This window comes from Falco peregrinus, chromosome 14, assembly GCF_023634155.1.
Source record: "Falco peregrinus isolate bFalPer1 chromosome 14, bFalPer1.pri, whole genome shotgun sequence".
NCBI classification, from domain to species: domain Eukaryota; kingdom Metazoa; phylum Chordata; class Aves; order Falconiformes; family Falconidae; genus Falco; species Falco peregrinus.
In genome coordinates this window covers 21,218,986-21,245,964 of record NC_073734.1, presented here as the reverse complement: position 1 = coordinate 21,245,964, position 26,979 = coordinate 21,218,986, and the positions used below count along the sequence as shown (strand labels likewise).

The following is a 26,979-nucleotide window of genomic DNA, read 5'->3' as shown; positions in this document are numbered from 1 at the left end:
TCAGCTCTATTGTTGGTTTAAGTTGGGCTAAAAACCCCACTGTCATCAGGAGGGTCACAGCACATGCTTCAGGAGTGCTGATGGGACTCTCTGGACCCTCACTCCGTTCAGGCTCAGCAGCTCCTTCGTCCCCAGCTGCCCACCCTGTGCCAGAGGCTGGCAACCCACCAGGCTCAGACCTCTTGACCACTGCAGCAGACATCAGTCGATGGTGTGCGGGTCCATCAGTCAGCTGGTGGATGGTATATGAAATATTTGGCTCCTCTTTCAACACAAAATTAATGTTTAAACAACGAAGTTTTCAAAAAGGCTGATGTGAAAGGTAGTGAGATGTGGGGATCCTGCCAGCTCTCAGCTGTGCCGCAGTTGCACCGAGCCAGGGATTTTGACAGAATTCTGCTGCTGTGTCTGAACACAACCAGTGCACGTTGCGTGACGCAGCAGCTGGTTCTGGCTGGTTATCCAGGACCACTAACACAACCCTGTTTACGGGGGCTGAACGCTTTTGGGAACCAGCTTCTACTTAGTCGTAGCTAATGCCCTCTCAGCCTGAGCAGACTGACTGCCAGCACCTACCAACCATGTCTTCTGAAGCCCGTAGCTCAAAGCATGAAAACCTCTGCTAAGTGTCTGTGTAAGGAATAAATGCAAACATTTGTGGAGGCTTAGCAGGTCCTGTTCCTGATCATCCAATTCTTTGTTTAAGATCTGCATGCCAAGTTGTTGTGTGGAAGTGCTCAGGCTTCTGCAGCTTATTGAAGAGAAGACGGTAAGGAAAGGTCATTAGCAAAATTACATTCCTTGAGTAAAGGAGGAAAGGCAGAAGAGCTAGGCATTCAGTGGGTTTATTCACTATGACTTTGGCAAGTGCGGGCAAGCTGAGATTGTCTTATCATTTCATACAGTGTGGTAAGTGTTTTAGACTTAAATTTTAGAGATTATTACCTGCGAGCTGAAAATACCCGTTGATATTCCCTTACTGAAGGGATATGTCTGCATCTCAGTACAAAACAATCCTCCTGTGATGTATTTATCTCTGACTTTGAAGGTGAAAGAAAAGGTGAATAATCTATTGGACTTGACAGTAATTTGGAAACCTTAGTACATGTAATTCACTGGAAATTAGAAGCAGGTTTCTTTGTTGATAGGCAGTGATCTTGGGCAATTTGGCAATTCAGTATGCATCCATACTGTTTTGGCATTTCCTAGCTTTCTGAGGGGATCAGATATGGACATCTGCCATCCAGTAAAGGAACAGGAAAGGGTATCTAGTCATAACTGGCATTGCTTTTCAGCCACTGGTGTTTAGTAAAGCCTGTTTGACATGTAATTCTCACAGAAGCCCCATGCATGGTGTTTTCTGAGGCATCTGTGAAGCTGGGTATGCACCGAGTCGGTGTTGGACCAGCACGAACAAGCCTGCACTCAGTGCAAGAAAATAGGTGCAGGAGTATGACTGCAGGTGCCGTTCCCCTCCCCATGAAGCAAAGGAGCTGCTCCTTTGGTGGATGGGGTAGGGGGAGAAAATTGGGCTACATCTTCAGTGTCAGTTTGAATCTTGTCTTTGTTTCTTGCTATTTTGATGCCTGGATTTTGTAGCACGCTGTGTGATTTTACCGGGCTTGTGAAACGTACATACTCCAACTTAAAAATCTGCATGTTCCCATCTGTACCCTGCGGATATCTCAAAAGGGGGGATTCAGAAACTGGGGGAAGAAAGGTTTCATGAATTTTGCAAACTTTTTCCTTTAAGTGCTTTTTTTTATACTTGAGTGATGCTTACGAATTACTTACACCATCCGCTATAATTTAATGTGTTACACAATAAAGAGTATCTGCTGTTCTTTGTGTATTTCAATACCAATGCTTTCCTTATCTATTTTCCCCAGCTTGCCATTTCGTGCAGTAGAGGTTCTGTCATGTGATATTACTCCACGCAGAGGGAAGTCAGAGCAGCCCTGCATGCTGCTTTACACCACTGGTAAGCAATCAGAGGATTTGCTTTGGTCATAAATGCAGTTTCACAACATGCAACTCTCCTCTCTCTTGCATGTTCAACATGGCATTTCAACACCTGAAAATTCAGTGGTTGTCAGCTGAATCAGGACTCAAGTTAATAGCTTGTGTATTTCTTTGAAATAATATTTTCAGCCCTAATATTGATTTGTAGGCACTCCGAACTACACTCGCTTGTAAATGTGTGTGTGCAATTTCTATTAACATCAATGATGATACCATTTGCACACCGAGTGAAGGGTAGACTGTATTAGTTGTCTTCTAGATTTTACTGTTATCGTGCAAACTCAGCATAGTGTTTTTCACACACTCGGAGACCTTTGCAAAATTAGGAACTGTTGCTTTATAAATATTCATGTTTCAGGCTGTTGTATATGTATTGTCAAACCATTGTATCACAGACAATACCTGCATACATCAGTTACCTAATTTTTACCCCTGCGACTCTGTACCTGTTTTACTATTCTTCTGAAATATTTTGTGAGAGGAAAGGAAAATAAGGAATATCTCAGGACAGACTCATGCTACAGAGTAGAATCATCTTGCCTAATTTTAAGAGATTTATTTTAATTTGTCTTTTAGCTTTGTCCTCACTGGGTAGCTCATTATGTCTTCAGATAGTTGTCTAAAATAGGTTTCTATCTGTATGTGGAAAAGGAGTCTAGACGCTCAGTTTTTAAGTGGTTTGAGTTCTATAAGAGGAACCCCTTTCTTATGTCCCTGCAATGCTCCTCATCAATTAACAGTTTTCCTTCCACCCCTTCACCCTATATTTTTCCAATGCCTTTAACTTCAGATGCAGGTTTGGGCCCCCTTCCAGGAGCTGTACTTCTCAGTAATGGGTGTGATTTGTCTCGTGTGGCAATTCTGAATAAAATTACCAATAACATACTTGCATTCAATTAAATCTGCTCCAACATACACATCATTTAGCCACTCAATAGGGAAATCCTCTCTGCCACATCCAAGGAACAGTGATCGATACATGCTCACTAGTAACATGTCTGCAAATTTCAAAACACTGTAAGGAGTAAGGTGATGTAGATGGCTTTGTCTTAGTAAATCGTAGTCTGACAGCTTCGTTTAGCCATAATCAATTCCCATCCCTGTTGTTCAAAGACAAACTGTCGAGCGATTTAGTTGCTTCCGACTCAGTGTCAGAAATCATGAAGCATCCTGTTCTTGGGAGAGAAACAATCTGGACATGATCAGAAAATGAGTGGGACACGTTGTCTCAGGTTACATTGAGAAAAAAAGTCACAATCCAGTCTGGGGATGAACTAAATGGGTACTCTTACCTCTTAAAACAGCATGCACTGGCACAGGCAGGATAACATTGTGAAAACGAACAAACAGCTTATCTGCAGAAGGGAAGTTTCAGCTTTGTACGTGCATGTCAGGAAGCTGTGAGAGGTGACCTACGATTCTGCCAAAGAGTTCCGTGCAGGAAGGCGTGGAGTTTGGCTGTGAAAAGGTCAAGTAAGGAGCTGTGTGAGTGCAAGGCAAGTCCCATCATCTGGGCGTACAGAGCTTCACCTGTGTCCCTGCCTCTGCAGAAGGTAGGCAGGTGGGAAAACAGGGGAAGCCTTTCCTCTGCATGCGCTCACCGGCCGATGCACTGAAGGCAGCGTGGGGCGAGTATGCGACTAAGAGAGATGATAGCAGAGTCTGCCTGGGGGTCCTTAGCAAGGCTGGGCCATTAATACTGCGTGTAGGCACCCGTTTTGGCCAGTGCTGAGAGGGAAAGAAAGGTGAAGCTTTCTTGTGCTTTCACTTTAGATGTGGAGGTCAGGCTGCACTTGCATTTGGACGCCGCATATTATTGAGTTGAAACATGGGCTGAGGCCAACGTATGAAATACTAGATAAAGCCCTGTGTTGTACGCGTAACTTGATTAATGCCTACCTCTTTTCCTAATAAACCAGCCTCCTGCCTCCTAGTGAGCAGGTAAGGAGTGGAAATAAAGTCGCCTTTATGGTTGGAATAAAATGACTAGGATGACAAATGTGGGTCAGGATCTGTCAGAGTTCACAAAAGATGCAGAACCAATCAACCTGATTTCCTCAGCTGTGAATACCCAAGTCAGGCAAATGTATAATGCATCCAGCTCGCTCTAACGTGTATGTGCAGCCTCCATGCTGGGACTACACTCCAGGCTTTTGAAGTTTAGCCAGTAGCCACTGTATTTCTGGTTGTTTAGCACTTGCTAAAGAGGAGCTCAGTAGTACCGGGATGAATTATAATTTTTGCCTTGGGAAAAAAACAGAGAAAACAAAAACCTAACCAGACCAGTAGAAAGCCATTTGGAATAAGTATTATTTTATAAAGGAAAGACCTAAAAAGATCAAACGTGGGTTTTTTCTTCACAAATTGAAGTGTGACCTGAGAAACAGTACAGGTTTGTAAAGGTTTGTTAAAGTAGGAGGTATGTGTAAGAATGGATCGAAAGGAATTAATGGATGGAAAATGAAGCACATGGAGAAATCAAAAACAGCACAAAGGTTTAAGCACTCTGTGTGATGGATGCTACTAGTGTGGAATGAAGCAGATTTTACAGATGTCTTTGGTGCTTCATAATATGTCTAACTATAAAATCCCTTAAGAATATTTATAAGTTTTCCTTCTTTCCTGCCTTCACTCTCCTCTTCTCTTTTCCTGCAACTGGTTGATACTTTTTGGGGGGGAGGGGCTGGTTTTAGACACATTAATTGTGGGTTACACAGTTTGCTTCACTTGCCATTTCAGGAGGCTGCATCAACATCCCACCTGGTAGTGTGGTTTGCAAGCAGTTTTGCAACCTTTCCATTCTGCTCCCTTATTTTTGTTACACACGGTGTAATGATGTCATGTGACATTTTAAGTCTGAATCGGTATTCCTTGTGGTATCTCCTCAGGCCTGTTATGCTTTGGATGTTTGCGTTACCTGTTCAGACACCCACGCATGGTGTGGTTATTTTCATTTGTCACTGAATGCAAGCTGTAAGCCGGATGTCACAGGAGTATGTTTAGAACTTCCATTGATCTCTTCACTACAAATAATCATTATAGCTGCAAAACAAATAGTGGATCAAAAATGTGGGAACATAGGCCAGAAGATGCTGCTCACTTTTCCTTCTGAAATGCACGACGTGCAGATTTGAGGTATAATATATAAATGGCTGAGAGGTTTTTAACAAGAAAACAAGGTGGGGTGTCCTTAGGTAAGGACTGTTTGGGAAAAAAACTAGCTCCGTGTCTTTGGTTCTTTAAAAAAAGATACAGGCAGCCTTGGAAAGTTGGTTGGCTTGTGTGATTCCTCAGCACTAACACAGTATTCTGTAAATCCCCTGCTGCAGTTTTCACTAAACACAGGTTTTTCCTTCTGAATACTGTTGCTATGCGACAGTCGCACCATTTGCTGGTTCCACCCCAGAAATGGCTGCATCCTACACAGACAGTTTGAGGTATTTGTAGACACGTCCCATGTTCTGTGAGATATCGTGTAAAACTTGTTCTTATGCTGTTGTTTAATTGTATGTGTTAGCGATTTGTTGGGAGAAACCTGAGTTTGGGAGAAGACTTATTTGAAAGTTTAAATCAAAACTACGTTAGATTGCAATATCCGGATTGAAACATCCTAAATCCTGGGTCCTTGCGCCCCTTTAATCCTTGGCCTTACTTAAGAGAAAGGAAAATTTCCAAGATCTGGTCCAATCTGAATGTTGTTTTTATGGGAAGGAAGGTGGTTCAGTGCTTCCCTGCAGATTCTGGTTCCGATCTCTTCCTTCCACAGATTCCTTGGGTGTAATCCTGGGTGAGTCACAGGGGGCATGTCTGTGTCCACGGTGGGGATGGAGCTGGCTCCAGCGCTGCTCCTTGGCATCTAGTCCTCTTCGAACAAGCCTTGCTGAGAGTCTGAGTTCAAAAATAGCCCAGCCTGAGCACAGGCAGCCTCATGGCTGGGAGCATGAGCTGTCACAGCTGCATGTCGCTGCACCGTACAGAGGATGAGGTTAGGGCAGTGCTAGCTCGGGGAGGTCTGCACTTTGTGCTGCTCCAGACAATCTACTCCTCCCTTAATATCTCTCTACTTTGGTCCTTCCTCTGTAAAAATATTTATTTCCTTTCTTCGGGAGGTCTTCTAAAGATAAATGCATTGACGAGGATGATGCAGGTAGCCACTGCAGTACCAGAGAATTATTTATGTATCTGCGGGTTTTAGATGTAGATGATTGCTAGTTGAATCTTGTCCTTACAGAGCCAGGAATGCTTTCAGGTCCTTCCTAGCAAAAGTTCTGATGCTCTTTAGAAACTGGTGGTTTACCTGTTTAAAATAATTGTTCACAATAATTCCTGTCCAGAAGAAATATGTAGGACATAAGCAGCATTATCTAATAGCGGCGTGCAGTGTACCATGTTGTCTCTGGCTCTGCCAGCTCCGTACCATTGGCCAGGCGCTTTCTGCCCTAGTGGTGTGCCTGCTAATGATGACGGTGCTGTATCAGTAGCATCGCACGGCCTTTGAAAAGGGGGGAAAAAAATGTTTGTTGAGTTCATGCCATCACATCACGATTGTTTTGGGATAATTATTGAATACACACAAGAGCAGCAATTTTTTTTCCCCTGCAAATGAACTGTAGTTGATGTTGCGCTATTTTGGTTTTGTTTTCTGCATTCCTCAGTAAGTGCAGCTCCTCTGAGGCTTGAAGTGAGACAAAACTGAACCAAAGTGACTTTGTTTTCTCTGTGTAAGAGGATGGACGCTGAGTGATAATGACATATTTTGCGTGTGAGCAGCAGGTGCGAGACCAAGTGTCTACTGCGGATTAAAGTAAATATGTTTTTTTCTATATTTAACTGATATGTGACAAAGAAACGATGTTTAAATGTCACTTTCCATGGGTTTTTTGTGTGTCTGTAATTATACATTCTAATGTGCCAAGTAGCTAGTCACTGAAGTTCAAATTTACATAGTAAAGTTGTGCATAACAAGACAAACAAGATACAGTCTAGCATTCATCTCAATGCATCTGGGCTGCCTCCACCCAGCAGTTACACTACCAACAAATGAATGTTTTCTGCTTTCTTGAGTTCACATAAATAGCTGTAAATTCCTATAATTAACTATGATAAGTCACTCCCCACTATTAAAACAAAGACGTGTTTGTTTATCGGTCGTACTTGTATCCACCACTCTTAACATTACAGTGTCGACTGATGTTTTTTCACTGTGTTAAACAAAGCAGAAATATTCCTGTTGGGCAATGCCAGAGTCCCAAGAGCAGCCTCAAAAGCAGGAGCACCAGGCTGTTGCCTGCTGAATGCTCCACTTCTCTGCTGATGGCTGTTTCTTTTCCTTGCCCCTTACCGCATCCCCCTGCCCCCAAAAGGCAGTAGTGTTTAGGTGGGCAGTTAAGGCACTGGGGGGCAAGACACAGCTTGGGAGCGGAGAAGTGAATGCAACTGAGATATCGAGATGAGTTAGTTCTTACAGGGCCTAAAAATAAAGCAATTCCTATGAACATCTGATTTTCCATGTGTCAAACCTACGTTTAGTCGTAGGCTATTGGTGGCAAAGCTGGTCCAAACTTTACTGCCTACATTATGGTTTTGTGAGGTTCAACTAGATTGATAGTGATATAAAAAATATTTGTGACACTTTTCTGCTGAAATCAATTTGGTTTGGGGGGAGGGTGATTTTTTTGTTCAGTGGTTTTGGGATGATTTTTTTTTGAGGCTAAGGGCACCAAATTTTGCCCCAGAGCCTCACTTTTCTTCTTAATCATGCATTTATTTTATAAGCCTAGTCTCAGTGCTTAGTGGAAACTCTGCTTCACTGATTTCTTCTATCCAATGTCTTCTGTTTACTGGGGGCTGTGCTCAGGTTGTCTCTGCTATTGCCAGACATGTTTTTCACAGCTTTTAAGTTCTCAGAAGCAATACATTGTAAGAGATGCTGACCACAGAACTAAATTAGGCACCCAAATTACAGCTCCCATGAAATACTGAATAGGCGGAGGTAAGGGGGTAGGAAATATGACAGTGACAGTTTTGTTTTGCCTAAATTTTCCATGGAGAGGTATTTCGTAAGTTATGTCGAATTGGAAATCTGGTCATGTATCTCCCTCTGCATGGGAATGAGATCTTCTGTGGTCTACAGTTTACTTGGGAGTGGATGTGCACTAGGGGCAGGATGCTGGTAGCCAGAAATGGAGGTCATTCTCTTCTCTGGCATCTTTATACCATCCTCTTCCCAGCACGTGGGCCTGTTAGTTGTGCTATGAGTGTAGTCAAAGATTTGCTTTTTAGAGAAACTAGCTGTAACACAGAACCTTGTATCTGCTGGCTGAAAGAGATTAATAGCTGACCATCTGAAACAGCAAGGATGCTCAGCAAGTGCATTGTGAAATTTGGGGGCACTGATGGTTTAGTGGTTGTTGGTCATCAAAAATGAAATTATTTTCTTTTAAGTTGGTTTCTTTGGATAGTAGCAGTAAGTCTTTCCCTTCAGGTTTTAAAAGCAGACTATATGTAGCTGTTTCCTTCCTTATGGATTTTGTTATACATAATTACCATGCATGAACAGCAGAGCACATGGATTATACAGCAAATTCTGTTTTAGCCATGCAAACTCCCAGTGACACTGTGGGCTCTAACAGCTGTGAAAATGTGATTACAGACTTTCATGTTAATATTGGGTGCCTTAAAGACTGCTGAAGCCTGTTCCCAGGTCAGCAGAACAACAACAGACGAGGTAAGACTTCCTTAAAACACAGAGATGGTGTAGAGGATTTTCTGTGAAAAACAGAGGAAATGGAAACCATAAAGTTTATTATAGTGCTTGAAGAGTTAATTCTTACATCTCCACCCCAGACCAATGCACAAGTCACTCCTGTGTTCCCAGACTGTCCTTATCGCTTGACGTCTTGTGATAAGTTATTAGTATCGCACTTACGTTGACATTTACGGGCTCCAAACTAGTTCTAGCCTCATGATAGTAGGTGCTGTGTATAATATGTGGCAAGAGACATAATATGTTGTAGCATTTTGAATGAAGACAAAAGGTAAAAGACGAAGCCATCATTCCTCATTTTACATGGAGAAACTGAGGCACAAGGGGATGCAGTGATTTGCCCCAGGCTACCCCAAAAGTCTCCATCTACCAGAGATGGCTGCTCACACCGTGAAGGGTGGCTGGCGAGCAACCGCCTGTTGCTGAGCTTTTACATCCTCTAACGGGTAGAGTCAGCATGTGGAGCTCAGCCTGGAGCTGAACAGTTTGTTTTTAAATAGAGCTTATCTTCCTGAAATAAATGCAGTCTCCTTTCCTGCTCCTCTCTAAGAAATGTATCGATGGATCAATGGAATTTTTCAGCTGTAAACTCTCTGACTTTGAATAAAAACAGTTGAAGGGGTTGTTTAGAATTTCTGCCTTTTATTTTAAGTCCTGGTTTCATATTCTTTCCAGGAGGGAGAATAGAAACATGACAGTTTGTGAACATGAGCTTTTTTCTCCTCCCAACTCTAGGCTAGCCCTGGGACCAACTTATTTCACATGAGCTTAGTACAACTGTAAAGGAAGAACTAAGAAAAAGGCCAACAAACAATAGAGCGTAGCAAAAACCCACTTAAAATATTACAGCTCAAAATACCGCAGAGCCTCATTTGTCTGTAATCCAGCTCTATTTAATGGAATCCCTTGCGTCCAATTCACCTTATATTTTTATTAATCTTTGTGATTTTCCCTAATGATCCTGTTATAAAGACATCACAGCACATGGCACAAGGACAATGCACATAAAAAGTTAAGAACGCATTTAACTACCGGCCATTGATTAGGGTTCTTGATGAGCTTAAATACTACCTGGGAAAGGCTTTCTATCAAATTCAATTGGCTGCAGATGCATTAAGCTTAATGAAAGTCAAGATTTGGGTATATATGGATTTTTTTTTTCCTAGAGGAGATGCCCTTGCCGAAAGAATATGAACGCTTGCTGTCCAACCTCCTACCCCAGTGGGAAGGGGTGGCAAATGGCAAAGTGTGTGACACCCCCCAAGCTCGGACCCGATTCCCATTCCACTTAATTTGCTTTAAATCAGGAAAAATACCATTGACATCGATGAAATTGCACTGGTCTTGGTAGTTCTTGTGATCCACAGGTGTAAAGGAGATGAAAGATACTATCTTTTGTTAAGATCTGGGAAAACGTCAATCTGGGGGATCCAGCAGCAGGCTTCGGGGAGGGAGAACAGCATGCTTTTCTCCAGGTTCTGGAAGAATTCAGGAACTGAGGCCAAGTCATAGTAAAAGGCTCCACCAGACCTCAGGTGGGATGTGTGTAGTGTGCCAGATGCTCCATGGTAATCACATAGAGCACTGTGTGGTGAGCAGAAGGATTTTGGTCTTCCCATGACCATCCTGCTGTGACAGTGAGCTAAGCTACATCCCGCTGACCAGGAATAGATATGAAAAGTTACTGCAGAGTAAGAACATGCTGCAAACCTCTATGTTAGTCTGCCGTGAGAAGGGACTAAGTTCGCATCGCCAGCCCCCTACTTGCAGTTTAACCACAAGAGCATCATTTGTCAACGTTGGTTTGTTCTTTTGTGAAATTTCTCAGATAGTCACAGGGTCATTCTTTCAAACAGAAATACAATATTTTGTCTTTCTTAAAATGCAGTTCATCCTAATATGACAAATACCCTTCTAAAGAAAGGCTGTATTCCCCCTATGTCTAAGAGGCACAATTTCATAAGGACTTCAGAGGCTGCAACGTGTGAATCCTCTGTCCACCTCTTCCTGGACTGTAGTGTAGTCTTCAGCTTCCAAACTTGTTCTTTTCTGCTCTCCAGACTTACGTAATTTACAGTAGTTTGCATACTGCTTACCACACATATTTTGCTTGGCACAAATTTTTCCAAAACCTTTCCATAAAACTAAAAATATAACACACTGAACAAACTGCTCCATTACCCAAAGAGACGAACTTATTACTGAAACTCAGGAAAGTATATTGCGAGGTATTCATTTTAGCTTCAGCTTCTGTCATAAAATTCTGAAAAACAAAAAAATCTCAAACATGCAATTAAAATAATTGTAGGTGTGTGAATGCCTGCCTCCAAGCAAGGAATTTAATAATACATTAAAACCTTTATTTTTGATTCTAGCAAAATATACAATTATATCCATACAAGCTGCCATTGCATCACTTCTTGAGTTCATGGAGGAAACTTCACCTACTGCTATTTCTGCTACATGGCATGGTATTATTACAATTCTTACTAATTTAACAGAGCAGTGTGCTCTCCAGTACACTGAACTGAAAATGACACACGCTTTCCAGTAAGATTGTATTTACTATTGATTTATCTTGCCCTAGAGAGTTCTGGTTAACATTCCAGTGATAATTGACCCTGCTTTATTTAACTCTTTCAGAAGTGCATCCTCAATCTCAACAGTGCTAGAAAACATACTGATACTAGATACTAGAAAACACTGAAACACTAGTTCCAACAATAAGTTTGCAGGAGGCTGATTCATACAACATTCATAATGTCCACAATTTATAAGAAAAACAGAAGTGTCAGGGTACGGTATGATTAATTAGCTCATTAAAGTAACAGAGAATTTCTAGGTCTAGATGAGGGAGAAAGTGTCATCTAAACTTTCTAAGTACTGCCTTTGTTCTGTTACAAGCTTACAATTAGCGATGCTTTAGTGGGCATCTCTTAAATAGTTACTGTTGCCTACACTGGAAGAGGTACAATTTCATCATATTCCAACAGATGCAGTGCGAATTAATATTCTTGTACTATTCTAGTCCATGGTAGTTTCTGCTGCTGCTTCACCAAGATCCCTGTAGTGCCCTAAAGCTTTTTACCTTGTGTCAGTCCATGTAATGAAGGATAGTGCCTCAGCCTACGGACTGTGCTTTGTGGGGGTGACTCGGATATCTTAAAATATAATTTGAAATGCTCCCATTTAAAAAAAATTATGAGTTGAAATGATCAACAATCTTGAAATGGTAACTCGGTATGCCTGGTCTTCATTGTGGAGCTGTCGCTGGTGTTGGGCATTTACTGCAGAGATGGGAGCGTGTGCATCCCTGCTGTTACTTAGCGTGTTAAGAAGATTAAATAGAAAACACAACATTTACTTGTGGCATTAAAAAAAAGTTTATTCTTGAATTGTTTGGAGGGGATGATAGTTCTTGGCACTGTTCTTTCTCTAATCCTCCTTTTTTCAAGAACTGTACGCAGCATAGCCATTCCTGAACACTTGAGTGACCTAGAGACATGTCACAAGTGAAGCTGCACCCTTGGGGCCTTCATCTGTGAGCTCCGACACCGCAGGTGGATGTGTGTGGCGTTCAGAGCAGCCCTAAGAGTTTGGGTTTGCTGACTTAGTCCGGAGAGAATGAGCACATACAGGCCTTGAACTGTAAACATGTACGCGAATACAATTAGTCATGCACAATTTCATCTCTCGTCATGTTCGTGTGGGTTAGTAAGTCAGAAAGCTCCTTCCCATGGTCTTGGTGCTAGATCAGCTCGGGTCCCTAAGCGGAGTGAGCAGGTGGGGCACCAGCAGATGGCATCCAAGAGTGCCCGTCCCTGGGGGACAGCTCCTGACCACAGCCAAAACTGCCCTCCCCACCTTTCCTGAAAACTCTTTGGGGTCTCCTGCTTCCGCCGTGCAACAAGTCACCTTCCACATCCTTCTTTAACTTGCTGCATTACTACTTGCAAGATTTTGGAAATGCTGCCTTCCAAATTAGCTATTGATTCCTTTAGAAACGGGCCTGGTAAAGGGTGATGATTCTGTCGGCGTTGCCTCTGTTTTGTACCCAGGCAGCTCCAGGCATGAGTGTGATTTTGTTCCTGCTGTGCCCTCCCACATAGGTGGAACTGCATCTGGATGTGTTTGAAACAGCTGCACTAATAACAAAGAGGACTTTACCCTCTGTTAGCCCCAGGCCCTTAAACACTGCAGAAGTCTAGATCTTGATTCCCAACAGAAGGATTAGACATGTGACTTCTGTTGTACGTAGTATATTTATACATAGGTCAGCTTTTTCCGCAGATGTAGGATCATCCCTTTCTTTGGAGGCTGTGGAGCATTGGCTCAGCTTGAGTAAAACCTAAAGACAGCAGATGCCTTAGCCAAGATATTTGCTGCTCAATGCTATTGACGTTCAAAACTGCAGTGTGTCGGTTTGCCAGAGAGACAGAGGAGGTGGATGACACCTGAAAGACACTTGGGATTATCCCATGGCTCCGCCGTTGCCCTGAGGAGCATGATTCCACTTCCAGCAGTGATGCCCTACTTCATCGCACTGGGCTTACTTGGCTAATCCCAGAGGTGGCAGCCATAAATACTGATAATTAACGCTGACAGTTAATACATGCAATGTGAAAAATAATTCCTCTTGCCTCCCTCTTGAAGCTATCCAGTAATTACCATGATCCCTGTTTTGCGTAATCGCAGTATGTGCCACTCGTTTGCTCTCCTAACCAGCAGTAATCTTCAGCGGTGGTAATGCACGCTGGGTTGCGTACGTGCCTGGATCAGCCAGCTGTCGAGATGCCAAGCAGGCGCTTATGCATGGCAGCGCTACGGTACTGTTACTTAAAACACAAAACCATGATCTGAGAGATGGGGCAAAGTAAGGGCAGAGCCTCCCTCCAGGCTTGCTGCTGTCCTCCTGCAGGTGCATCAGTGTGGCACACGTTACTGGGCCAGGAAACCGTCATAAAGTGTCTCTGTCCCATCGAGCTGCTCCTTCCCATTCACTCCCACCCCACTTTCATGGCTCGTTGCCGTCAACATGGCCACACGGCAGCCTGCATCACCAAAATGATGCCTCTTGGAAATCGCCCTTGTTTGTAGGGGAGGGAGCAGAAGCAACTGACACTGGCTCTGACACTGGAACTGATGCATCATGCAGCTACACCCAGGTTTCTGTCTCTCTCTCTCTTGTGACTTATCCTCACCTTCAGTTCAGCAAGAGTCGGGTCGGGCGGCGAGGGAGGGTTAATGTGAAAAAGCAGAGAGCGGCGTTGCTCCCAGGATCGTCCCAGAGGCGACAGGATGGCTTGCTTCAACACCTTCAAATATCGTTGAGATGGACTTTTTAAATTCAAATTATGTAATGTGTTTGGGGCCTATTTAAAGTACACATTATCGACAGCCCTTACATTTGATAGTATTAGTAAGTATTTAGGGGATTTTTTTAAAGGCAAAGTATTGACAGAAAAGACTGTAACAGCTACTTCTGGGCCATTACAATTTATCTTCTAAATCAGTCTGGCTTTATGGTTCACTGACATGTTTCACCCTATTACCTACTAAAGGGTGGTTAATGACAATGTGTGGCTACACACGATACTAGAGCGTGTGTGACACAGCACATCTATGATGCAAAGGCCTGGCAGGAAGTGCTCCTCTGAGGAAAGCTGTTCGCAGCAGGTCTTTGCAGGGCTGGGTCTTAATTGCTACATAATAGAAAAATACGTTGAATTTGACCCCTCGCAGTGATGTCTAAGCTTGCAGATGGGTCAAATTGTGGTAAACCTTGGGTGAAGTACAAACCCTGGCATTACAAGCTTCCATATAGTAACTGGGGGGCAAGAGCTACAGTGGGTAGTAAGTGGCCTGGCTCTGCTGACAGCAGTGGGGAAGCACAGGTCGGTACTTGCTGTTTCTGGGCGATGCAGAGCTTTCTCCTCAAAGGCACCACTTTCAATTCAGCCCTAGATTAGTCATGAATGGAGGTCATTTTAGGGTTATTTGAGTGTGTGGGTAAAACTAGTCGGTTACAAACAGCAGAGTCACAAATAGCATTCACCTCTACAGGGGTCCTAATTGGAAATGTTTTCGGAAGCAAGAGAAAATAAGGACACAGCACTGCCCAAAATAACCCCGGTCTGTAAATAATATAAACTTGATGTCTTGATCCTTACTGGTCATATTCTGGTCACCAAGAACATTCCTGGGGTTTTGTTTGCTTTTGCATTTTTTCTTATTGAAATTAAAAGCAATTGATATACACCTGAAGTCAGCTGTCTCCTGCCAAAAGGCATTTTCTTCTTCTTTATCCAGAGAATTGTTTAGAGTTGGGCTTTCCTTCTCCCCTCCCGATTCCAAAGCACTCCAGGAGCAAAATGGATGTGGATTCGCTCATCCGTAGCAGAGCCCCACCTTTCCGAGGTGAACTCGGTAGACTTTCACACACATATAATGGCCCAGGTGTGAACAACAGAGTGAGGTTTTCCCTTGAAAACATTTCATTCCCAAGGGACAGGTGTGCATCGCCACCTCTTTTAACTTCTGGCCACCAGTACTAGAGACCTTTTCTGAAGCAGCCGGCAGAGAGGCTGAGTTGTGCCGAGGCCTGTCTCTTGTTCTTTCAGCACTGAGCTACCTTTTCACAGCCATCTTTTCAATTGCCGGCTATCTCCCATTAATCCTCATACTTGCCCTGTGGCATGACTGAGTTGTTTGGACCGTAAGGGCTGTTCTGTTTCCACCGCAAGCCATCCTGCCAGGATGCAGGGCTGCTTCGGACAAGCGAGACCGTTTTCTCCTCTTTTTGTTTGCACTAGATTTCCTGCACCCCCAGCGAGTGCCGTTCAGTCCCTCGGTTAACATTTACACTGCAATCAGCATCCTGCGCCCTGTTCTATTTTCTGCAGACATGTAAATAGAAGCCTTTTGTAAACTGCGTTTAATGATAGCGCCGTATTATGGGTTGTCTAAAACAGTGTCAAGGGATCCTGTTTCCTTTTAACTTCACCATTTGGCTAAGGTGTAATCTACAGTACGTCAACACAACACATCTCTCTATTGAGTGTTGAGGGTGAGATACAAAGCTTTCAAAGCAGGCAGATTCTTTTACTGTTTCTTGGTTTCCTCAAGCACTTTGTACATGAAAGATTGTTTCCTTATCTCTTGGAAAAGCTTTGGATGAAATTAACCCAGTCTAGAGGGTCAGCCTAACGGCCTCTGTACTACTTAAGTCCTACTTAGAGCCTATTCTCAGCGCTTAAATTGGATTTGTATGGTGCACAAGGTGCATTTCCCTCTGTGGATAGGTAAAATTAAAGATATCATAATTTGTACTTAGTAATGAATTCAGTTCCTGCCCGGATCTATTTTACATGGCTTTGCGGGGGGGGGGGGGGGGGGGGGGGGGGGGGGGGGGCAGGTAATTCTGAAGAAGGAAGTCACTAACTGTGTACAGCTTTCAGAGGCTCTCCAGCAAACACGAGAAACTGTGGCTTGCCTGAAGAGGAGCCGCTCGCCCCTGCTGCCGCCGCCAGCCGTGCTTTGTGTCGGGGAAGTGCTCACGTTATCGCAGGTGCTGATAGCACACGGGGAGCAGCAGGAACAGGGTTTGCCACCAAAGGCCCCGGTCCCACGCGGCTGGCCTAGGGGAGTGCAGCCTTAGGCTCTTGGGGGTGATGTACCCTGGGGCAGCTGGCAGTGAGAAACCTCAATTTGCAGCAAAATTCAGGGAAGGCAACTGCAGCTGCTCTCCAGACACTTCTGAAAGAGAGATGTTGATGGCTTCTCATGTCACGTTTCCCCTTTCAACCCCTGCAGCTGAATTACACAGCTCTGTGTTCAACTAGAAGAAATTTAGAAGAAATCTGTTGGGAACCGCAGATTAAAACTGTCTCAATCTACAAGTACATTTGATATTGGAGGAATAGTCTCAAATGTCTCTTCCTTCTTGAGAACTCTAGGTAGGGCTATTCATTGTTTGATATCAGAGCAGAATAAATCCAAAATGCTACCCTAACGTGACGCTGTGGACATGACTGGTTAGGTACAGGTATATATGGGAGAATCAGGCCTCAGATGAACACTGAAGGGACCTAATAGGACATTTCTCCACCCTGGTTTTCTCCAGCTGACTTTGTGGTCAGCTGGGGCAGGTTGCTGCCTACTGCCTGTGGCGTACCTATGTTTCAGCTAGAATATGGTCCTTCTGTTACCAATTAAGTCAGCCTGGCACTTGTCAAGTTCTAAATTCAGGTTGTCATTTTGGACATTTATAAATGGAAACAAAGCTGTGTTTCTCCATCGTGCTTCTAAATAAGTTCAAAAACAATGCTAACTCCATTTTAAGCATCGACTCCACCCAGCAATCTTATTTCCCTTTTTGGTAAATTGATCTTTCTGTTATAATGTGCGGCCTCAGAAGTTTCAATGATAGAAAATCACTTTCCTCTTCCACCTTAGGATCTGTGAAGCTAACCTTGCTTGACCACCTAGTTCAGGAAGTTCATCTGAATGTAGTAGAGGTTGAATAAGGGACAGTTGCGTTGTAAGTGGTTTGAGTTATTTCTCGATGTCTGTGGTTTGGTTCCAACGTCAGCTATGGAATTAGGAGCCTCATCTCAGAAAGGATGAGTGCTGCTATGGGCCAGCTTAAATCATTTCTGTCTCAGTGTGGTGAAGAATTAGTAAGACCAAATTCTAGTACTAGTTTATTGGTGCCGGTGAATCCTTTTCTAAGAATTCAGTCTGTGTACTTTATTAGATCCAAATAAAATTATAGACGGGTAGTTAGCACATCTGGGGAGGTACTCAACTCTTTCAAGGATCTGGTCTTTACAGTGTGCTTATGATTGTATCCAGAATCTTTAGAGTCTTCTGCGTACAAAGTGAAATACAAAAGCTCGGCTCGTAGGAGCAAGCAGGAAAGGTTTGCAGAAGCAGCATCTGGCACTGGGAAATTACAGAACGTATTTAGTAAATGTCAGTTTTCTTTCTGTAATTCAGGTACTCGGGTGTCATTTCTGTCTCATCTGCTCAGCTTATGAATGACACATGAGGGGTCTCTTTCCAGCAGAGTTGCGGTATGTACAAGCCTGCTCAGATACTGGTGGGAACCAAGCCATGGGGGAGTGGAGATCCACACTGACTAATTTGCTGGGAGTGAGCCCCACCCTCAGCTGGAATCCCTGTTAATGTAATAATCATCCAGAACTGGGAGTGTTAATGGCAAAAAAAAGCCCTGGGAGAACAAGCGCTACAGGAGGAGGTGAAAGATGTGGGCAGATTAAAAAATAGAGCGCCAAATTCTTGGCTAGAGTAAATAAATAAAACTCTTTTGAAGCTACTGGCGAGACACCAGGTAACCTGACCCAAAATTTGTACAGGTGGGTGAGTCCTTGCAGGACAAACCTCCATATGTTTGTCATTATATTTAAGATATCTCACAGCTGCTCAAGCCCTGCTCTTCCACAGCCTTCCCCTTCTGTTGGGCAGAAAAGGGAACAATGTGCAGAAGGCTTCTCCTCGGAGATGGTAGTGCCACAATATGGAGCTCTGGATGGGATGAAAACCCACCTCCTTTTCCTTGCAGATTTTTCTAACCTAGCTCCTAACCTTTTGCTGCCTAGCTGCAGCAAAGCCCCCGGGAGGGTGGTGCTGGCACGGCCGAGGGCGAGAGGAGCAGCTGTGGGAATGTGTTGCGATGGAGGGAAGACACAGTCACTCAATATGAGTGATCAGCAGACTTCCTTTATTGTCCCTTACAGTCACCTTTTATGCCTTGTTATAATTAGCTCATACATATTACAAAAGTTAAGCTCATTATTGGTTAGTTGCCTAAATACCAAGCCCGCCCCTAGTTTCTCTTCTGTAGTTATCTGTTCCCACCTGCAACATTCTTTTCCCACCAAAATCTTCCTGTTATTGTGTAACAAGGACAGCCAAAGACAGTGTATTTTGCTTTACTTCAGATAAGCTGAGAGCGATGTGCATTTTTGTCCAGCCAGCTGGACTATGTCTATGAGACCTTTTTCAGCTAGCCAGCTATCCACAGGAATGGGCAGCGGGAGGCGGAGGACCCTGCACCCTGCCCCTGCAGCTGCGCAGGCAGGAGGAGCCCGTGCACAAGGTGCTGTGTGAAGCGGTGTCTGAAAGTTGGCCTGACATGCAAAGAAATGCCTTTCAGTCCATCCATCCACCTTGCAGCATTCCTTAAAGCCTCTAAAAAGACAGTCCTCCAGTAAGAAAAAGGAAAACAAGTAAACCACAAATCAATGTAATATTTGGCTTGGCTTTGGGAGTTATTTCTCTGAAAATATTTAAGGCTATTATGAGTAACGTGGTGTTTAGTTTTCTGCTAATGTAACAACTGAAGAAAAATGCATTTTGCTCTCGTCTTGCTTATTAGTCAATGGAAACTATAACCACAAAGAGTACAACTCCATTTAACCACTGTATTAAATATTAAACCCAAAACTGTCATTACCAATTATTTTCAATAAGACATAATGGTTTGAGGGTTAAGTAATATGGACCAGGAGCCAATGGATCAGTCTAATCAAATGAAAGTATTCCTAATGGGATAGTGCTGCATGGGAAGGTGCAGTGATGCTGAACCTTGGTTTCTAACACTGGGACGATTTGATGTCAAGCATTTTCCTGCCTTTTGTTCCTTCCTGGCTAACTTACTCTAATGCTGCTGCTGCTGAAGGTGATTCAGGGAGGCAGAGACCAAAAGCTTGGAAACTTTTAGATTTAGCATGTATATCTTCTGACAGGACAGATGGGCCAGCATATTACCCCATTCACTCTGTAAAATGCTTGTTGAGCAAGATTAGAATTTCTCTGCCTGAAGAGACGTAATCAGATCAAAGCAAACCCTGCGGTGCCTGTACTTGGGAGCAAAAGGCTGAACACCCCATTTGAAGGTTGCAGGTAACAAGATGCTATTAGTAGTCAGAGGTGATCCTGTACAATGACTTATATTTATAGATAGAAACTTATAAATATGTATTTAATAAAATCCTGCTCACATTAGAAAAATCCAGTGGTGATGGTCAGACACAGCAGGCTGGATCTTTATGGCCGTGTTAGCAATCTGCCAGGAGAGAGTTTTCAAGTGTTCTGTATCTACAAGTGTGAGTAAAACCAGGTAGTGCCCAGCTCTGTCCGTGGCAGCGGGGAGGCCATGCAGAGACCCACATTCTGCTACAAACCCTATGACTCTGGACCTGCTCCTGTACTCTCCAAAGCACTTTGGTATGTGCTGAAGTTCTCTTCCAATTCAGATAGAAATTAGCTTCCATATTGGGCCTGGCCTGGCTTCTTCCGTAGGCTGATGGATCCTGGACACATGGGTTTCTCCGTCATCCACTGAGAGCTGCCAGGCAGCAGGCAGGGAGGGTCCTGCCGAGTCGGCGCAGCCAGAGCCTGCTGGTGATTTGTCTGGAGCTCCGTGCATGCAGCAAAAGTCTGTGAAATATGTTAGATTCTCATCTGCTTTCTTCTAGTGAAACCAGGTTTTGTCAGAAAGATTCCTGACCAGGGCTAGCCTTATTGTTCTCATGGTTCAGCTGAGGTCAGTAATGCATGTAATCAGTACCAGGGTGTGGATGCATCTGGCAAGTAATGGCAATACCCCAGCCTGTGAAGATTTTCCTCTGAATGACAGTGCTATAATTAAGTCTCCAAATTCAGGACTCTGAGCCAGAATTGAACTTCGGGAACTTCATAGAGGTAGGGGCCAGCTGTGAAGCTCATCTAGGGATGTGGATTGCAATTTCCCAAAGCCCTGGGGCAGTTTGGTTCTGAGGGAAGATGCTCAGGAGCTGTATAAAGAGATTGAGCAAAGATAGCAAGTTCTCTCTCACAGCCCTAGACTGAGTAAACAGGTTTGCAATAATCAGCTGTTGACAGATGGCAGCAAAACACCTGTGAGTGACTAAACTTTTCAGCCACTTAGTCAGAGCTCCAGGAAAACTTGGTGCTGATTCTCAGAAATGAGAAGTAGATCTTCTAACATGCTGTGTCTCTTGCAGCTTTCTTCTTTAGCCACAATAAAATGCCTATGGATGAAGCTCATGGAGGTTCATCAAATTCATGTGGCACTGGTTTAAGCCTACTTTTAAAATATGTCAGATGTAACACTAATCTTGATGCAACCGCACTGTAATTAGTGTTTGGCTCACCACACTTTAGTAAATGCACCTGACTCAGCTGTTTCCCAGTTAGATATCATTATGCTTTGAAGCTGTATTTACCATCTGCAGCTGAAATATTTGCTTAAAAGTACCCCGTAGACAATAAGGCATTGGCCCTATTGTGTTACTTTTGCTTTGTTTGTACAATGACCCAGACGCATACCCAAAAGATGACCGTTTGTTTACAAGTGTTAGAGCCTCCATACCTTTTGGGGTGGCTTGCTTGACTTTCTGAAGGGATCGTTCCCCAGGACAACAAAGAGGAGTTCCTAATTGTACCTTTTGATAAATTACAGGCTCCCATTACAGGGCCATTTTAAAATGGCTATAGTGGGAGGCTTTTGCTCAATTGCATGAGAACAAGACGAGGGTAGGGTGGACGAAATAACCGCGATACGCTTGACAGAGGGCTCTGTGTCAAAGCTGGGCTGACCTCCAGACTAGACCCTCAGGGCTGGTGCTGGCTGTCATGTGGGGATGGAAAGTTCAGGCTGTCGTACTTTTGGCGGTGCACACAAACCATGGCATGAAGGGACCGTCGGGGCTGCTTCCCCAAAGGACATCACGGGGCTTCACACCTGCTCTGTCCCACAGACCACCAGAAACCAGTGCGCGATCGGCACCGGGTCCGCCTCCAGGAGTTCATGTCCAGTCTTACATTACTTTCTTAAAGTTCTAGCTTGTGGCTTCCAATGGTGAGGGAAGTATCTCAATTTTCATGTAGAAAGAGAGGGTTTCGTTCTTGTGATTATGAAGAAGAGCCTGAAAACGTGAACTTTAAAAGCTCAAAACCCAGAAGGCATTTAGGTGTGATTTATGTGTGTGACTCCTGCTTTATGGTTTTTCAATGCTGAGGGTTAGCAAGCAACACAGCCAGCTTTGTTTTATGAGGTAAAGTGGAGCTGGAACACTTCAGATAATGGAAAGTCCCTGGTAACACCAATACAGCTGGTTCCTGCACTGCTCCCGGCTGCAGCTGTTTGCAAAGGCCTCTTATCTCGGCTCCCGCACACCCGGCTCCAGCGTGAAGCCGGGGCTGTGCAGCGTGCGGCCGGGGCGGCGGCCGGGCATCCAAGACCCTTGCAAATGGGGACAGAGGCATCCCAGTGATGCGCTGAAAGCATGGGGCTGGGGGAGGCGAGTGGGAGCCGTGGGCAGCCCACCGCCTGCGTGCACGGCTGCCCCGGTGGTTTGCACGCAGGCAGCTCGGGGTGCCTGTACTTGTAGTAGTCTGCAAACCAGATCACCTGGCCCCGGATAATGTGCCGATCACATGTTGATGACTGTACAGCGAGGAAAAAAATGGTGCTTTTTTCTACAGAGGTCAGATACCCTGACTGGGCATCATTTAACTCCTAATCTGTGGATCTGGGTTGCAGGCTTGGAAAACGCTTTACTCACTGGCAAAGCCCTCTGCAGATGTGTCTACTCATCTGCTGGAGTTTACAAGAAAATATGACCCTTGTGCCTACATCCCTGGACTGAGTGGGGTTGGATTTCATTCACTGTGTGCGCGGAGAGATGATGGATACGTGATTTTCAGGGCCAAGTTAACCCTTCAGCATGCAGTTTTGCCTTATTGCGTGTACTTGACACACATGTTGGGGGTAAACTGTAGATAAGCTTTTCCTTTATTACATTTTCAAGAGCTTGAAGATCCATACTGGCACCCATAGGGTCTTTTTTCTTATTTCCACTTCAGTAATATAATTTCAGACATTCAGAAGCCATGAGAATTGCTTGAAAATAGTGATGGTCTGTCTGGATAGATTAGGAATTTTGGGTGTTTAACTTCCCAGCCATTGGGTTGGATGTGTTTCCCGTGTTAAATCTTTGTTCTACAACGACGGGGCCAACAAAGATATTTCTTGCTGCTGTCAGTACTTGTATTTGCTTTAGACTTTAAAGGCCTTTATCCTCCTTTCCCTCCCCAAAACTCACATGCGTGTGAACTAGAAATGCATACTCTTACCCAGTGGTTACCTTGTGTAGGTATGGGCTAGTTTACTCCTCTCTTGCTGCACAGTGTAACCCACCACTGTACAGCCAGAGCCTGAGTGGCTCGTAGCTACCTGTTCACCGTGTTCCTACTGCGTGCTAATTTTTCGGCTGTGATTTCTTCCTGCCGCTGTATGAGCATTTCTGTGCATTCATTAGCAGCAGGGTACAGGTACGGTGCGGTGCATGTGAACCCAGTTTTGAGCAGTCCATCTTTTCTACCCTGGGTGCTCAACATCATTCCTAATCTGCACTCAGGCTGCTCCAGGGAAAAGGTACAGCTTTCACTGAGCAGGAAACCTATAGCTTGAAAATGTAAGTTAAAAGATGCAGTCAGAGGCTTTCTTCTTGCAAATAAGAGTGAGATTACAATGTTTAAGATAAGCTTAATTAAGAGGACACTCAAATATACGTAGGATTTCACTTTCATGTAGAAGAATTATGCCAAATTATAATATTTCTTTGCAGTCATATCAATGACAGCGTAGGTATAAAACCTAAGAGAATTACCTCTTTAATATCTACTTTCCTGTGGCAAAAAAGATCAATTTATTTGAATTGGTACATTTGCTTTATTTGAAACTTTAAATTCATCACATTTCCAGGAAACTCTAAAGTGGCATTTTACTGGGCTTTCTCTTTTTCACCAGCAGGGAGACCATCTCTTACTATTTCAATAAAATGAGAGTTCTTTATTATTATTATTTATTTTAATACGAACCATAACTATGACATCTGTGAACAGAGCTGCTGTGTTATTAAACTTCTTAATAAAAATGTAGCTCCCTCTTCTGCTGACCTAGATAATTAGCTGTTGATGTCTTAAGGAAAAGAATTTACAAATATGTGTTCAAAACTGCAGCCGATTTCATTTTCTCATTGCACAGATTTGTGAATATGTGACCAAAACTCCTTCTATGTTTCTGTGCTAGCAGTGTTAACTGGGCGAGCATTTCATAGACATGAACGGTTTGCGTTTTCTAAGCATACTAATAGTATGCTCCAACATAAAAACGTGTTTTAATTATGGTGCTGCAATAGCTGCATAGCATTATTAAGTTAACATTTATATTTAAATTATGTTCCATTTTGCTATACAGGGAGAGAGAGTGTAGTTAGTTCTTTCCTCAGGCTTTAGTGCAAAAGTCCAAGCACCATTCTTAATGCATCTTGCAGTGTGGCTGTGGAGATGGCCCTTCTCTTTAAATTGCTCAATCTTATCAGAGTCATTAGTGAGTTCAGAGTAAGCAATCAAAAGCCACTCTGCTACAAACTCCCCAAGCTTCCCTTATTACATTATATTTTAAATTACTCAAGACACCGGGAAAAAAAAAAGGGGGGGGGGGGGGGGCAGGGGAAGGAAAAAAGCCTACTAATTACCAGCAATAAACAGTCTTGGCTGTAAACTTCAGCTTTCAGGTAAATTTGCATGCTTTCACCAGTTCAGAATCTGTCCATATTATAATCCTCATTATGAAACGAGCATACTACAGCCTCTGAAGAAATCACTGTAATAAATGAGCTTTGCGTTCACAAGATGAGTTCCCACATGTGTGAAAATGTTAATAGTCCCGTGACTGAATTCAATGACATAATGAATCTGCAGTGGAAAATCATTCTGCATCAAGCAAAGACAGGCATAACTGTGCCGGGCTGTTCTTGGCAGACAGGACATTTTGTATCTCAAGTTAGGAAAAGAAAATAATTGCAGTTAAGTGTCAGTGTGCACTAACTGGGCATTAAGGGCTAGATCTTGAGGCTATTTTATTCTGCTTGTTGCTACACCTGATTGAAAAACGTTGCTTGAGAGTAAACAGAATGAGAAACCTACTTGAAGAAGACTCTAAGATCAAAGATAGATACCCTTTTAACCCTGAGTCTCATCAGGCATGTTTATAAGATCTTTTTTAACCAGATGTGAACAAACTCCTTCCAGTCTTGCTGCCTTTGGGACTGAAACCAGCTGTAAGATAACAACAACGCACCGGCAGTGTGATCCCATGTCTATGCACGTGTCGGAAGTGTTAGTCCATACAGCAGCCTTACAGTTGTTTCTTTGGCATGTTTCAGGTAAACATGAAACTCTGGTACTGTGCAGATGATTAGAAAATTGAGTGCAACTCAGAGTCTGTCCAGACTTTCTGGTACTAAGACAGTTGCAGGTGTAAGAATTGTTTTGGACACCATGTTAGTAAAATTGGTTTGTGCATTTAGAAGCGAAGGAAAAGTGGTGGAACTGTTGGTACTAAATCATGAGTGCTGTTCTATTTGAAAGTACAATCGGTTAGCTATAAATTCACAACAGACTTAATGCCTCTTAAATATAGGACTTGCCAAACCGATTCAGAAGCTGAATGACACCAACCTTGAAATATGTAAGTGCAATTGTAATTCCTTTGCAAAAGGACTAGAGGAGGAGAAGTGGGACTGAAATGAGAGGAGTTTGTCTTCCACGGGCACCTTTCCTTCTGTCCAAAATAGTAAGGGTCAGAATTACAATATGCTGAATTTAGGAATCCCAAAAACATACAACCCAGAACCACTTTTTATGAGATGAAGTCTTCAGCATCGGTTTGGCAGATCTAGCTGAGTTCAGTTTGGGGGTCCAGCCCACATCTCCCTCTATTCAGGGAATTAGACTGACCAAAACTTACAGGAAAAGAAATCTGAGAGTTTGATACAACTCCTGCAAGCATATCCACTTTGTTGTATATACTGCCTGAGAAAAATAACCCTACAAAATATAATCTATGCTGAAAGAATGCTTTAATTGTTTGTGAGTCAAGTAGTTCAGTGTTCTGGCATATAATTTTGTTGTTGGTCCTTTAAGTCCAACAAGTATATGTGTTTTGAAGTTCTGAATGTGCGTTGCAGGAGCATGTTCCTTAGCTTTCAAGTTTTGTGCTGCTGCTTCTTGGGCATTTTGTGCAATCAATTTATGAACTATCTTACAGAATTAATCACATACCTTCTTTTCTCATGGGTCACCAATCAACTTCGAAGGCTGGGCTTTACGATGTGCATCCGTCATACTGCTACTTGATTTAAAGAAGCAGGCAGTCTGTTCTTTTCTGATAGAGGAGAAGAAAATGGGTATACTGTTGGTAGCTCTATCATTTGGTACTTCGCCTGTCAGGAGAAATGTTTTGGACCTGTGGCTGTCAGTGGGAGATGTGTCAGGTTGTGACATGCAGCCGTCATGGATGAAGAGATCTAGAGTTCCTGGTTCTTGGCTCCTCTCTGTTGCCTCTTCCCATAAATTGTCAATTATTCTGAGAAAGAATCCTTTACCCTCCATCTCTCTCTGAAGAAGCACTAGGTAGGCTGGGGGTGCCCAGTGGATGTGATGGCTGGGTAGCATGCAGAGAAGTGGTATCAAATGCCAAGCGCCTGAACTAAGATACGCCAAGCCTTCTTGATGTGTTGATGCAATGCATTCATGTTTCACATGACCTACTTTAAAAAAAAAAAAAAAAAAAGCAGCCACTTTGAGCCATAAAAATGTCAGAGTCTAATTGTGAAGGGAGGTGAACAAGCTATCATAAGATAAAAGCAAATGAAATGATGTCTCACAAATTCTTGAAACCTACTGTGAAAACAAGCGAGAACTGGAGCCTGAGCCAAGATGTCTTGGAAACAGTGCTGCATGTCAAGAGGACACTGAAATCCATAGGCTTCCAGCTGCTTTCCCTTGGTCTTAGGGGCATGGACATTTGTTAAGGTAAATCAGGACCTAGAGAATCCAGCAGAGGTAAACCTGGAGCTGAGGTATTGTGCCAGCATATGAGGAAAGAGCCTGGCATTTCTATTGCTCATACTATAAAAGATGGCACAGGGATTATATTTAACTGCAAAAGCACAATGCTTTGAAGTGCAAATATGGACTGCATATTGCAGTCAATGATCCAAATGTTCCTATCATGATGGTCAGAGTGATCCTCCTTGTGACATTTCACAAGGGGATAAAATAGGAGGAGGGAAAACTTTTGAGGGTAATATCGA

General features: G+C 43.4%; 1 long non-coding RNA gene across 7 annotated transcripts in view; it reads left to right on the top strand.

Moving 5' to 3' along the window:
* Positions 1 to 26,979, top strand: part of LOC129785618 (uncharacterized) — a 786,935-nt gene that overhangs the window by 675,071 nt on the left and 84,885 nt on the right. For all 7 annotated transcript variants that reach the window (XR_008749761.1, XR_008749763.1, XR_008749764.1 and 4 more), the window contains one exon: positions 1,890 to 1,981. This is a non-coding gene — a long non-coding RNA (uncharacterized LOC129785618). The remainder of the gene's footprint in view (positions 1 to 1,889; positions 1,982 to 26,979) is intronic.